Source organism: Diceros bicornis, chromosome 7, assembly GCF_020826845.1.
Source record: "Diceros bicornis minor isolate mBicDic1 chromosome 7, mDicBic1.mat.cur, whole genome shotgun sequence".
Lineage (NCBI taxonomy): Eukaryota > Metazoa > Chordata > Mammalia > Perissodactyla > Rhinocerotidae > Diceros > Diceros bicornis.
The window spans coordinates 6,218,575-6,230,913 of record NC_080746.1 but is presented as its reverse complement, the minus strand read 5'-3'; positions in this window follow the sequence as shown (position 1 = coordinate 6,230,913).

The following is a 12,339-nucleotide window of genomic DNA, read 5'->3' as shown; positions in this document are numbered from 1 at the left end:
TTGATTCTCTTCAACTTCAACTCAGGCTAACATTTTCTCTCAGTTAAAACAGCGGTGATAATGTCTATTTTACAGAACTGCTTTAAGAATCAAATGAATGACATCAGCATCATGGCAGAGTGAGCTGTTCCCTTAGTCTCTTCCCCCTAAGCTACAAGCAAACGGACATTCATTAATCAACAGAGGATTCTGTACAAAGCACAATAGGACGTCTGAGAGATCCAGGCAGCCATCGATCTGAAGATGGGCATACTGGATCCCCAGGAAGGAGTGGAAGGCAGTGAGCAGATCCCCTCCCCTCCCCAGAGGCAGCAATCTAGGTCACGGGTTCTCAGGCAGCAGCCGGCACGTGACTATAAGAGGAGGGGGGGGAGCAGGCAAGCCTGCAAATGAACGCTTTCGCTTTCAGAGTGCAGCTCAGCCCGTAGGAACACTCCACACCGAGGGGCGTGGCACAGCCAACCATGGGCGCCCCCACCAAGCACAGCAGCCCAGGCAAACTGCCCATTGAGTGCAGAGCGGCCCCATAGACGTGAAAAAGTGTCCTCCCGCCTCCTCCCCAGCACACCAACTCGGCCAGACCCCAGCCAAAGCAGAGGTTCCACACCAGAGGGCCTGCACGTGTATGTGTGTGACGTGCCAAGAAGCCGTGGCCAGCAAGCAAACGCAGACTTCCAACAGACATGGCAGATTCAGAAAATACAGCTCCTGCACCCCTCCCCAGAGGTGTCAGGTGGAATCTGCGACCTGATACTAGCACTATGTGCCAGCAAAGGATCACTTCATCAACCATGAAAAACTACACAAACACTCCAGAGTAGAGGGGAAATGACAAGTCTCCAGAAACCAACCCTGAACTCACAGAAATTTACAATCTAAATGACAGAGAATTTAGAACAGTTGTCATAAAGAAACTCAATGGGTTACAAAAAAAACTCAGAAAAACAATTCAATGAACTTAGGAATAAAATTAATGAGCAGAAGAAATTCTTCACCAAAGAGATTTAAACTCTTAAGAAAAAAGCCAAACAGAAATTCTGCAGATGAAGAACATAATGAATGGATAAAAAAAAAATCCAGAAACCTTCAAAAACAGAGCTAAAAAAAGAGCTGACATTATAGAGGACAGAATTAGTAATTTAGAGGACAGAAATATAGAAATGCTTCAGGTGGAGAAGGAGCGAGAACCAAGACTTAAAAAAAATGAAGAAACTCTTCAAGAAATATCCAACTCAATTAGGAAAAGCAACATAAGGATTATAGGTATTCCAGAGGAAGAAGAAAGGGAAAAAGGCACAGAGAGCTTGTTCAAACAAATAATAGCAGAGAACCTCCCAAACCTGGGGAAGGAACTGGACTTACAAGTATATGAAGCCAATAAAACTCCTAATTACATCAATGCAAAAAGAGCTTCTCCAAGGCATACAATAGTAAAACTGGCAAAAGTCAATGACAAAGAAAAAATTTTAAGGGCTGCAAGGCAGAAGAGAATAAATCTACAAAGGAACCCCTATCAGGCTTTCAGTGGATTTCTCAGCAGAAACCTTACAGGCGAGGAGAGACTGGAATGATATATTTAAAATACTGAAAGACAATAACTTTCAGCCAAGAATACTCTATCCAGCGAAACCATCCTTCAGATACGATGGAGAAATAAGCTTTCCCAGATAAGCAAAAGCTGAGGGAGTTCATCCCGCCTAGACCTCCCTTACAAGAAATGATCAAGGATGCCCTCATACCTGAAACAAAAAGCAAAGGTTTACAAAGCCTTGAGCAAGGAGATAAATAGACAGACAAAATCAGAAAACTGCAGCTCTCTATCAGAAAAAGTTAGCAAACATTTAATTATAACATAAAGATAAAGGTAAGGAAAGCATCAAAAATAACTATAAACACTTTATTTTAATGACAAACTCACGATACAAAATAATAATTTGTGACAACAATAACATAAATAGAGAAGAGGAAAGGGATGGAAACTGCTTAGGCTAATGGAGATAAAAGGTTATCAGAAAATGGACTACCTCATCTACAAGATCTTTTATACAAACCTCATGGTAACCACTAAACAAAAAATCAGATCAGAGACACAAATCATAAATAAAGAGAAAACTGAGAAAACCACCAAACTGAAATGGCAGTCACATACACAAGGGAAGAGAAACAACGGAAATACAGAACAACCAGAAAGTGATAAAATGCCAGTATTAAGCCCTCATAGATCGAAAATCACTCTAAATGTAAATGAATTCTCCTATCAAACGACACAGAGTGGAGTGACATCAGCATCATGGCGGACTGAGCTTTCCCGAGAACTCTTCCCCGGATAAGATACAACAAAAGGAACAGTCACAGACCAACAACGGAATCCCAGACAGTGAAAAGCTAGATCGGAAAGATCCACACTGCTGCACATCTGAGAGTGGAACGTGCTGGGCCCCCCAGGAAGTGGGGAGAGATAAGGAGAACTCACTCTCCCAATCAGATCAGCGATCCCGGTCCATAATGCTCCCAGAGAGGGGGGAGGGGCGGCCCTCTGCGGGGAAACCGTGGCTCTTGGGGATCTCTTAGCCAGTGGGAAACTCCCACACAGAGGACTCAGAAGAGCCACAGGGCTACCATCAACATCTGAGCACCACAGAGAGCAGATAACAAGGGGCAAACAAGAGGCCCCCCACACCAGGGACCCAGAGGGCAAAAAAGAGAGCCCCTCCCCCCAAACCGGACCCTGCAGCTCAACCAACCAGACCAGACCAAGCGATCCACGGCAGACCAGATCAAGCTACCAGACCCACGGATCACAGCGGAGGAAAAACAAAAAACAAAAAACAAAAAACTGCGGATCACAGCAGAAAAACCATGGCAGAGTGCAGGGGGTTTAGACTACACAGCCCTTTACCACCACACAGTGGCAGCGGGTGGAAACTGCAAGCAGAGATTTCCAGGATGAGGAAAAACAAAGCCAACACAGGAACGACAATGCAAAGATATATGAAATCACCAGACCAGAAGCAAAATGACAAGCACCCAGAAACCAACCCTGAAGACACAGAAATCCATAACCTAAACGACAGAGATTTCAAAATAGCTTTCATAAAAACACTCAACAAAATACGAGACAACACAAACAATTCAATGAGATTAGGAGTTTGTTCACAAAAGAGATTGAAATCATAAAGAAAAACCAATCAGTGCTGATGGAGATGAAAACACAATGGAGGAGATAAAGGAGAATCTGGAATCCTTAAAGAACAGAGCTGACAATATGGAGGAAAGAATTAGCATTATAGAGGACAGGAATACAGATATGCTCCAGATGGAAGAGGAGAGAGAACTAAGACTAAAAAGAAATGAAGAAAGTCTCCGAGAAATATCTGACTCTATTAGGAAATGTAACATAAGAATTATAGGTATTCCTGAGCGAGAAGAGAGGGAAAGAGGAACAGAGAGCCTATTCAAGGAAATAATAGCTGAGAATTTCCCAAATCTGGGGAAGGAGCAGGAAATACCAGTAAGCGAAGCCAACAGGTCACCTAAATATATTAACAAAGGCCCTCTCCACGACACCTAGTGGTAAGGCTAGCCAGAGTCAATGACAAAGAAACAATATTAAGGGCAGCTAGACAAAAACAAAAAATAACGTACAAAGGAACTCCCATCAGGCTCTCAGCGGATTTCTCAACAGAAACTTTACAGGCTAGGAGAGACTGGAATGATATATTCAAAATACTGAAAGACAAAAACTTTCAGCTAAGAATACTCTATCCAGCAAAAATATCCTTCAAATATGATGGAGAAATAGTAACTCTCCCAGATAAACAAAAGCTAAGGGAGTTCATGGCCACGAGACCCCCACTACAAGAAATACTCAAGAAGGCTCTCAGGCCTGAAAAAAAGAAAAGAAAGGGAATACAAAGCTTGGAGCAAGGAGAAAAATAGGTAGATAAACTCAGAAAAATAGTAGATCTTTAGCGGAATAGGTTAGCAACCACTTAAATACTAAAATCAAAGATCAAAGGAAGGAACTCACCAAAAATAAATTTAATCTCATCACTGGAAACACATAGCCACAACACAAGATAGAATAAGGTATAACAAGAACGACTTAGAAGGGGAAGAGGAAAGTGATTGAATTGACTTAGTATAAGGAAACAGCAGGCCATCAGATAATGGACTATCTCATACACAAGATTCTTTACACACACCTCAAGGTAACCACTAAACAAATAATCAAAAAAAAACCACATATGATAAACAAAGAGAAAACTAGAAGAGTCATAAGACAGAACAACCAAACTGATTTGGCAGTCCGAAACAAATGGGACAAGAAACAAAGGAAACGCAAAAGAACCAGAAAATAAGGGACAAAACACCAACATTAAGCCCTCATATATCAATAATTACCCTAAATGTAAATGAATTGAACTCTCCAATCAAAAGATACAGAGTGGCAGGATGGATTAAAAAGCAAGAACCAACAATACGCTGCCTTCAGGAAACACATCTTAGCACTAAAGACAAGCACAGGCTCAGAGTGAAAGGATGGAAGACAATACTCCAAGCTAATGGCAAACAAAAGAAAGCAGGTGTTGCCATACTCATATCAGACAAAGTAGACTTCAAGATAAAACAGGTTAAGAAAGACAAAGAAGGGAAATATATAATGATAAAAGGGACACTCCACCAAGAAGACATATCACTTATAAATATATATGCACCCAACATAGGAGCATCAATGTACATAAAGCAACTATTAACAAACCTAAAAGGAGACATTAACAACAACACAATAATAGTAGGGTATCTTAACACCCCACTTACATCAATGGATAGATCATCCAGACAAAAAGTTAATAAAGAAATAGTAGACTTAAATGAAAAACTGGACAAGATGGACCTAGTAGACATATACAGAGCACTCCATCCAAAAACAGCTGACTACACATTCTTCTCAAGTGCGCATGGAACATTCTCTAGGATAGACCATATGTTGGGAAACAAAGCAAGCCTCAATAAATTTAAGAAGATTGAAATCATAACAAGCATCTTTCAGACCATAATGCTATGAAACTGGAAATGAACCATGAAAAAAAAACTGGGAAAGTGACAAAAATGTGGAGATTAAACAACATGCTACTGAACAACCAATGGGTCTTTGATGAAATTAAAGGAGAAATCAAAAACTATCTGGAAACAAACGAAAATGAAAATATGCCATACCAAACCATATGGGATGCAGCAAAAGCGGTCCTGAGAGGGAAACTCATAGCGATACAAGCCCACCTTAACAAACAAGAAAAAGCCCAAATAAGCAACCTTAAATTACACCTAACAGAACTAGAAAAAGAAGAACAAAGTCCAAAGTCAGCAGAAGGAGAGAAATAATAAAAATCAGAGCAGAAATAAATGAAATTGAGACCGAAAAAACAGTAGGAAGGATTAACGAAGCAAAGAGTTGGTTCTTTGAGAAGATAAACAAAATCGACAAACCCTTAGCCAGGCTTACTAAGAAAAAAAGAGAAAAGGCTCAAGTAAATAAAATTAGAAATGAAAGAGGAGAAATTACAACGGATACCACGGAAATACAAAGGATTATAAGAGAATACTATGAGAAATTATATGCCAACAAATTGGACAATCTAGAAGAAATGGATAAATTCTTAGACTCATACAACCTCCCAAAACTGAACCAAGAAAAAATGGAGAATCTGAATAAACCAATCACAAGTAAAGAGATTGAAATAGTAATCAAAAACCTCCCAAAAAATAAAAGTCCAGGACCAGATGGCTTCTCTGGTGAATTTTACCAAACATTCAAAGAAGATTTAATACCCATCCTTCTCAAACTATTCCAAAAAATAGAAGAAGATGGAACACTTCCTAAATCACTCTACGAGGCCAACATCACCCTGATACCAAAGCCAGACAAAGACAATACAAAGAAAGAAAATTACAGGCCAATATCGCTGATGAACATTGATGCAAAAATCCTCAACAAGATATTGGCAAACCGAATACAACAATACACTAAAAGATCATACACCATGATCAAGTGGGATTTATACCAGGGAAGCAGGGATGGTTCAACATCTGCAAATCAATCAACGTGATACATCACATCAACAAAACAAAGAATAAAAACCACATGATCATCTCAATAGACGCAGAGAAGGCATTTGACAAGATACAACATCCATTTATGATAAAAACTCTCAACAAAATGGGAATAGAAGGAAAGTACCTCAACATAATAAAGGCTATTTATGACAAATCCACAGCCAACATCATACTCAACGGGGAAAGACTGAAAGCCATTCCTCTGAGAAGAAGAACAAGGCAGGGGTGCCCACTCAACACTCCCGTTCAACATAGTACTGGAGGTTTTGGCCAGAGCAATTAGGCAAGAAAAATGAATAAAAGGAATCCAAATAGGTAACGAAGAAGTGAAACTCTCACTATTTGCAGATGACATGACTGTGTATACAGAAAACCCTAAAGAATCTGTTGGAAAACTATGAGAAACAATCAACAACTACAGCAAAGTTACAGGGTACAAAATCAATCTACAAAAATCAGTTACATTTCTGTATGCTAATAATGAACCAACAGAAAGAGGGCTCAAAAAGATAATACCATTTACAATTGCATCAAAAAGAATAAAATACCTAGGAATAAATCTTACCAAGTAGGTGAAGGACCTATACAATGAGAAGTATAAGACATTATTGAAAGAAATCCATGATGACATAAAGAAATGGAAAGATATCCCATGCACGTGGATTGGAAGAATAAACATAGTTAAAATGTCTATATTACCTAAAGCAATCTACAGATTCAATGCAATCCCAATCAGAATCCCAATGACCTTCTTCACAGAAATAGAAAAAAGAATACTAAAATTTATATGGGGCAACAAAAGACCCCAAATAGCTAAAGAAATCCTAAGAAAAAAGAACAAAGCAGGAGGCATCACAATCCCTGACTTCAAAACATACTACAAAGCAACAGTAATCAAAACAGCATGGTACTGGTACAAAAACAGACACACAGATCAATGGAACAGAATTGAAAGCCCAGAAATAAAACCACACATATACGGACATCTAATTTTCGACAAAGGTGCTAGGAACATACAATGGAGAAAGGAAAGTCTCTTCAATAAATGGTGCTGGGAAAACTGGACAGCCACATGCAAAACAATGAAACTGGACCATCTGCTATCGCCATTCACAAAAATTAACTCAAAATGGATCAAAGACCCGAAAGTGAGACCTGAAACTATAAAACTCATAGAAGAAAATATAGGCAACACACTATATGACATTGGTTATAAAGGAAACTTTTCGGATGACATGCCTACCCAGACTAGGGAAACTAAAGAAAAAATAAACAAGTGGGACTTTATCAGATTTAAGAGCTTCTATAAGACAAACGAAACCAGAATCAAGATGAACAGACAACCCACCAGCTGGGAGAGAATATTTGCAAAACATACATCTGACAAGGGGTTCATCTCCATAATATAGAAAGAACTCACACAACTGAACAACAAAAAAAACAAACAACCCGATCAAAAAATGGGCAGAGGAAATGAACAGACACTTCTCCAAAGAACATATACAGATGGCCAATAGGCACATGAAAAGATGTTCAACATCACTAATCATCAGGGAAATGCAAATCAAAACAACACTAAGATACCACCTCAAGTGCGTCAGAATGGCTATAATCACCAAGAAAAAAAACAACAAGTGTTGGAGAGGATGTGGAGAAACAGGAACCCTCATACACAGCTGGTGGGAATGCAAACTGGTGCAGCCTCTATGGAAAACGGTATGGAGATTCCTCAAAGAATTAAAAATAGAAATACCCTATGATCCAGCCATCCCACTACTGGGAATCTATCCAATGAACCTGGATTGCCTGAAATCGACAATCCAAAGAGGCTTATGCACCTCTATGTTCACTGCAGCATTATTCACCATAGCCAAGAAGTGGAAGCAACCTAAGTGTCCCACAACTGACGACTGGATTAAGAAAATGTGGTATATATATACAATGGAATACTACTCAGCCATAACAAAAGACAAATTCGTCCCATTTGCAACAACATGGATGGGCCTGGAGCGTATTATGTTAAGTGAAATAAGCCAGAAAGAGAAAGACAAACACTGTATGATCTCACTCATATGTGGAACATAAACCAACACATGGACAGAGAAAACTGTACTGTGGTTACCAGGGGCAGTGGGGGTGGGGGGTGGGCACAAGGGGTGAAGGGAGTCATATATATGGTGATGGACAAACAAAAATGCACAACCCAAAATTTCACAATGTTAAAAACCATTAAAACATCAATAAAAAAAAAAAAAAAGACACAGAGTGGCTGGATGGATTAAAAAACAAGACCCAACAATATGCTGCCTCCAGGAAACACACCTCACCTTTAAAGACAAACACAGGCTCAGAGCGAAGGGATAGAAGATGATATTCCAAGCTAATGGCAAACAAAAGAAAGCAGGTGTTACCTGCTTTACCATACTTAAGTCAGACAAAGCATATTTCAAGAAAAAAAGGCAATGAGAGACAAAGACGGGCAGTATATAATGATAAAAGGGACATTCCACCAAGAGGACATAACAATTATGAATATAACAGACATAAACACACACTTTGGTGCTCCTCATAACACAGGAGCACCAAAGTTATAAAGCAACTATTAACAGACCTAAACGGAGAAATTGACAGCAATACAATAATAGTAGGGGACCTCAACATCCCACTTATATCAATGGACAGATCATCCAGACAGAAAGTCAACAAGGAAATAGTGGATTTAAATAAAACACCTGAGCAGATGGACTTAACAGATATATATAGAACATTCCATTCAAAAATAGCAGAATACACATTCTTCTCAAGTGCACATGGAACATTAGCAAAGATAGACCATATGTTGGGAAACAAGGCAAGCCTCAATAAATTTAATAAGATTGAAATCATATCAAGCATTTTTTCTGCCCACAATGCTATGAAACTAGAAATCAACTACAAGAAAAAAGCTGGGAAAGTCACAAACATGTGGAGACTAAACAACATGCTACTGAACAACCAATGGATCAATAAAGAAATCAAAAAATACGTGGAGACAAATGAAAATGAAAATACATCATACCAACTCTTATGGGATGCAGCAAAACCGGTTCTAAGAGGGAAATTCATAGTAATACAGGCCCATCTCAACAAACAAGAAAAATCTCAAGTAATCTTAAATTACACCTAACATGACTAAAAAAAGAACAAACAAAGCCCAAAGTCAGCAGAAGGAGGGAAGAAATCAAAATTACAGCAGAAACAAATGAAATAGAGATCAAAAAGAACAGTAGAAAGGATCAATGAAACTAAGACCTGGTTCTTTGAGAAGATAAACAAAATTGACAAACTCTTAGCCAGACTCATTAAAAAAGAGAGAAGGCTCAAATAAATAAAATTAGAAATGAAAGGGGGGAAATTACAATGGATACCACAGAAATATAAAGGATTATAAGAGAAACTATATGCCAACAAATTGGATAACCTAGAAGAAATGGATAAATTCTTAGACTCATACAACCTCCCAAAACTGAATCAAGAAGAAATAGAGATCTGAATAGACCAATCACAAGTAAAGAGATTGAAACAGTAATCAAAAACCTCCCAAAAAACAAAACTCCAGGACCAGATGGCTTCTCTGGAGAATTCTACCAAACATTCAAAGAAAATTTAATACCTATCCTTCTCAACCATTCCAGAAAATTGAAGAAGATGGAACACTTCCTAACTCATTCTATGAGGTCAACATCACCCTGATCCCCAAACCAGACAAGGACAACACAAAAAATAAAATTACAGGCCGATATCACTGATGCACATCGATGCAAAAATCCTCAAAAAAATATTGGTAAACAAAATACAGCAATACATTAAAAGGATCATACACCGTATCCCGTGGGATTTATACCAGGGACACAGGGCTGGTTCAACATCCACAAATCAATGTGATACACCACATTAACAAAATGAGGAATAAAAATCACATGATTATCTCAATAGATACAGAGAAAGCATTTGATAAGAGCCAACATCTATTTATGATAAAAATTCTCAATACAATGGGTATAGAAGGAAAGTACCTCAACATAATAAAGGCCACACATGACAAACCCAAAGCCAACATCATACTCAATGGTGAAAAACTGAAAGCCATTCCTCTGAGAACAGGAACAAGACAAGGGTGCCCACTCGCACCACTCCCATTCAACATAGTATTAGAAGTTTTGGCCAGAGCAATTAGGCAAGAAAAAGAAATAAAAGGGATCCAAACTGGAAAGGAAGAAGTGAAACTCTGTTTGTGGATGACATGATCCTATATATAGAAAACCCTAAAGAATCTATCAGAAAACTATTAGAAATAATCAACAACAATAGCAAATTTTCAGGGTACAAAATCAACTTACAAAAAGTTGAATTTCTATCCACTAATAATGAACTATCAGAAAGAGAACTCAAGAATACAATCCCATTTACAATAGCAACAAAAAGAATAAAATATCTAGGAATAAATTTAACCAAGGAGGTGAAAGATCTATACAATGCAAACTACAAGACATTATTGAAAGAAATCAAAAATGATATAAAGAAATGGAAAGATATTCCATGCTCACGGATTGGGAGAATAAACATAATTAAAATGTCCATCTACCTAAAGCAATCTACAGATTGAACTCAATCCCAATCAGAATCTCAATGACTATCTTCATGGAAACAGAACAAAGAATTCTAAAATTTACATGGCACAACAAAAGACCCTGAATAGCGAAAGCAATCCTGTCAAAAAACAACAAAGCTGGAGGCATCACAATCCCTGACTTCAAAATAAACTACAAAGCTGTAGTAATCAAAACAGCATGATACTGGCACAAAAACAGACAGATCAATGGAACGGAACTGAAAGTCCAGAAATAAAGCAACACATCTATGGAAGCTAATCTTCGACAAAGGAGCCAAGAACATACAAGAGAGAAAGGAAAGTCTCTTCAACAAATGGTGTTGGAAAAACTGGACAGCCACATGCAAAAGAATGAAAGTAGACCATTATCTTACACCATACACAAAAATTAACTCAAAATGGATTAAAGACTTGAATGTTAAGACCTGAAACCATAAAACTCCTATAAGAAAATAATAGGTAGTAAACTCTTTGACATCAGTCTTAGCAGCATCTTTTCAAATACCATGTCTACTCAGGCAAAGGAAACAAAAGAAAAAATAAACAAATGGGACTACACCAGACTAAAGAGCTTCTGCAAGGCAAAGGAAAAGGAAACCATGAACAAAACGAAAAGACAACCCACTAACTGGGAGAAAATATTTGCAAATCATATATCCAAGAAAGGGTTAATTTCCAAACTACATACAGAACTCATACAACTCAAGAACAACTCAAGAACAAAAAAACAAACAACCCGATCAAAAAATGGGCAGAGGATATGAACAGACATTTTGCCAAAGAAGATATACAGATGGGCAACAGGCACGTGAAAAGATGTTCAACATCACTAATTATTAGGGAAATACAAATCAAAACTACAATGAAGGGCTGGCCCAGTGGCCTAGTGGTTAACTTTGGTGTGCTCTGCTTCAGCAGCCAGGGTTCGGTTCCCCAGTGCACACCTACACCACTCATGGCGGCCATGCTGTGGCGGCGACCCACAAACAAAATAAAAGACTGGCACACATGTTAGCTCAGGGCGAATCTTCCTCAGCAAAGAAAAAAAAAACTACAATGAGATATCACCTTGCACCTGTCAGAATGGCTATAATCACCAAGACAAAAAATAACAGACACTGGAGAGGATGGTGGAAAAAAGGGAACTCTCATACACTGCTGGTAGGAATGCAAACTGGTGCAGCCACTAGGAAAACAGTATGGAGATTTCTCAAAAAATTAAAAATAGAAATACCATACAATCCAGCTATCCTACTACTGGGTATTTATCCAAAGAACTTGAAATCAACAATTCAAAGATACTTATGCACCCCTATGTTCACTGCAGCATTGTTCACAATAGCCAAGAAGTGAAGCAACCCAAGTGCCCATCAATTGATGAATGGATAAAGAAGACGTATATAAATATATACAATGGAATACTACTCAGCCATAAAAAATACAAAATCGTGCCATTTGCAACAACATGGATGGACCTTGAAGGGTATTATGTTAAGTGAAAAAAGCCAGAGAAAGACCAACACCATATGATTTCACTCATATGTAGAAGATAAACAAGCACACGCATAAAG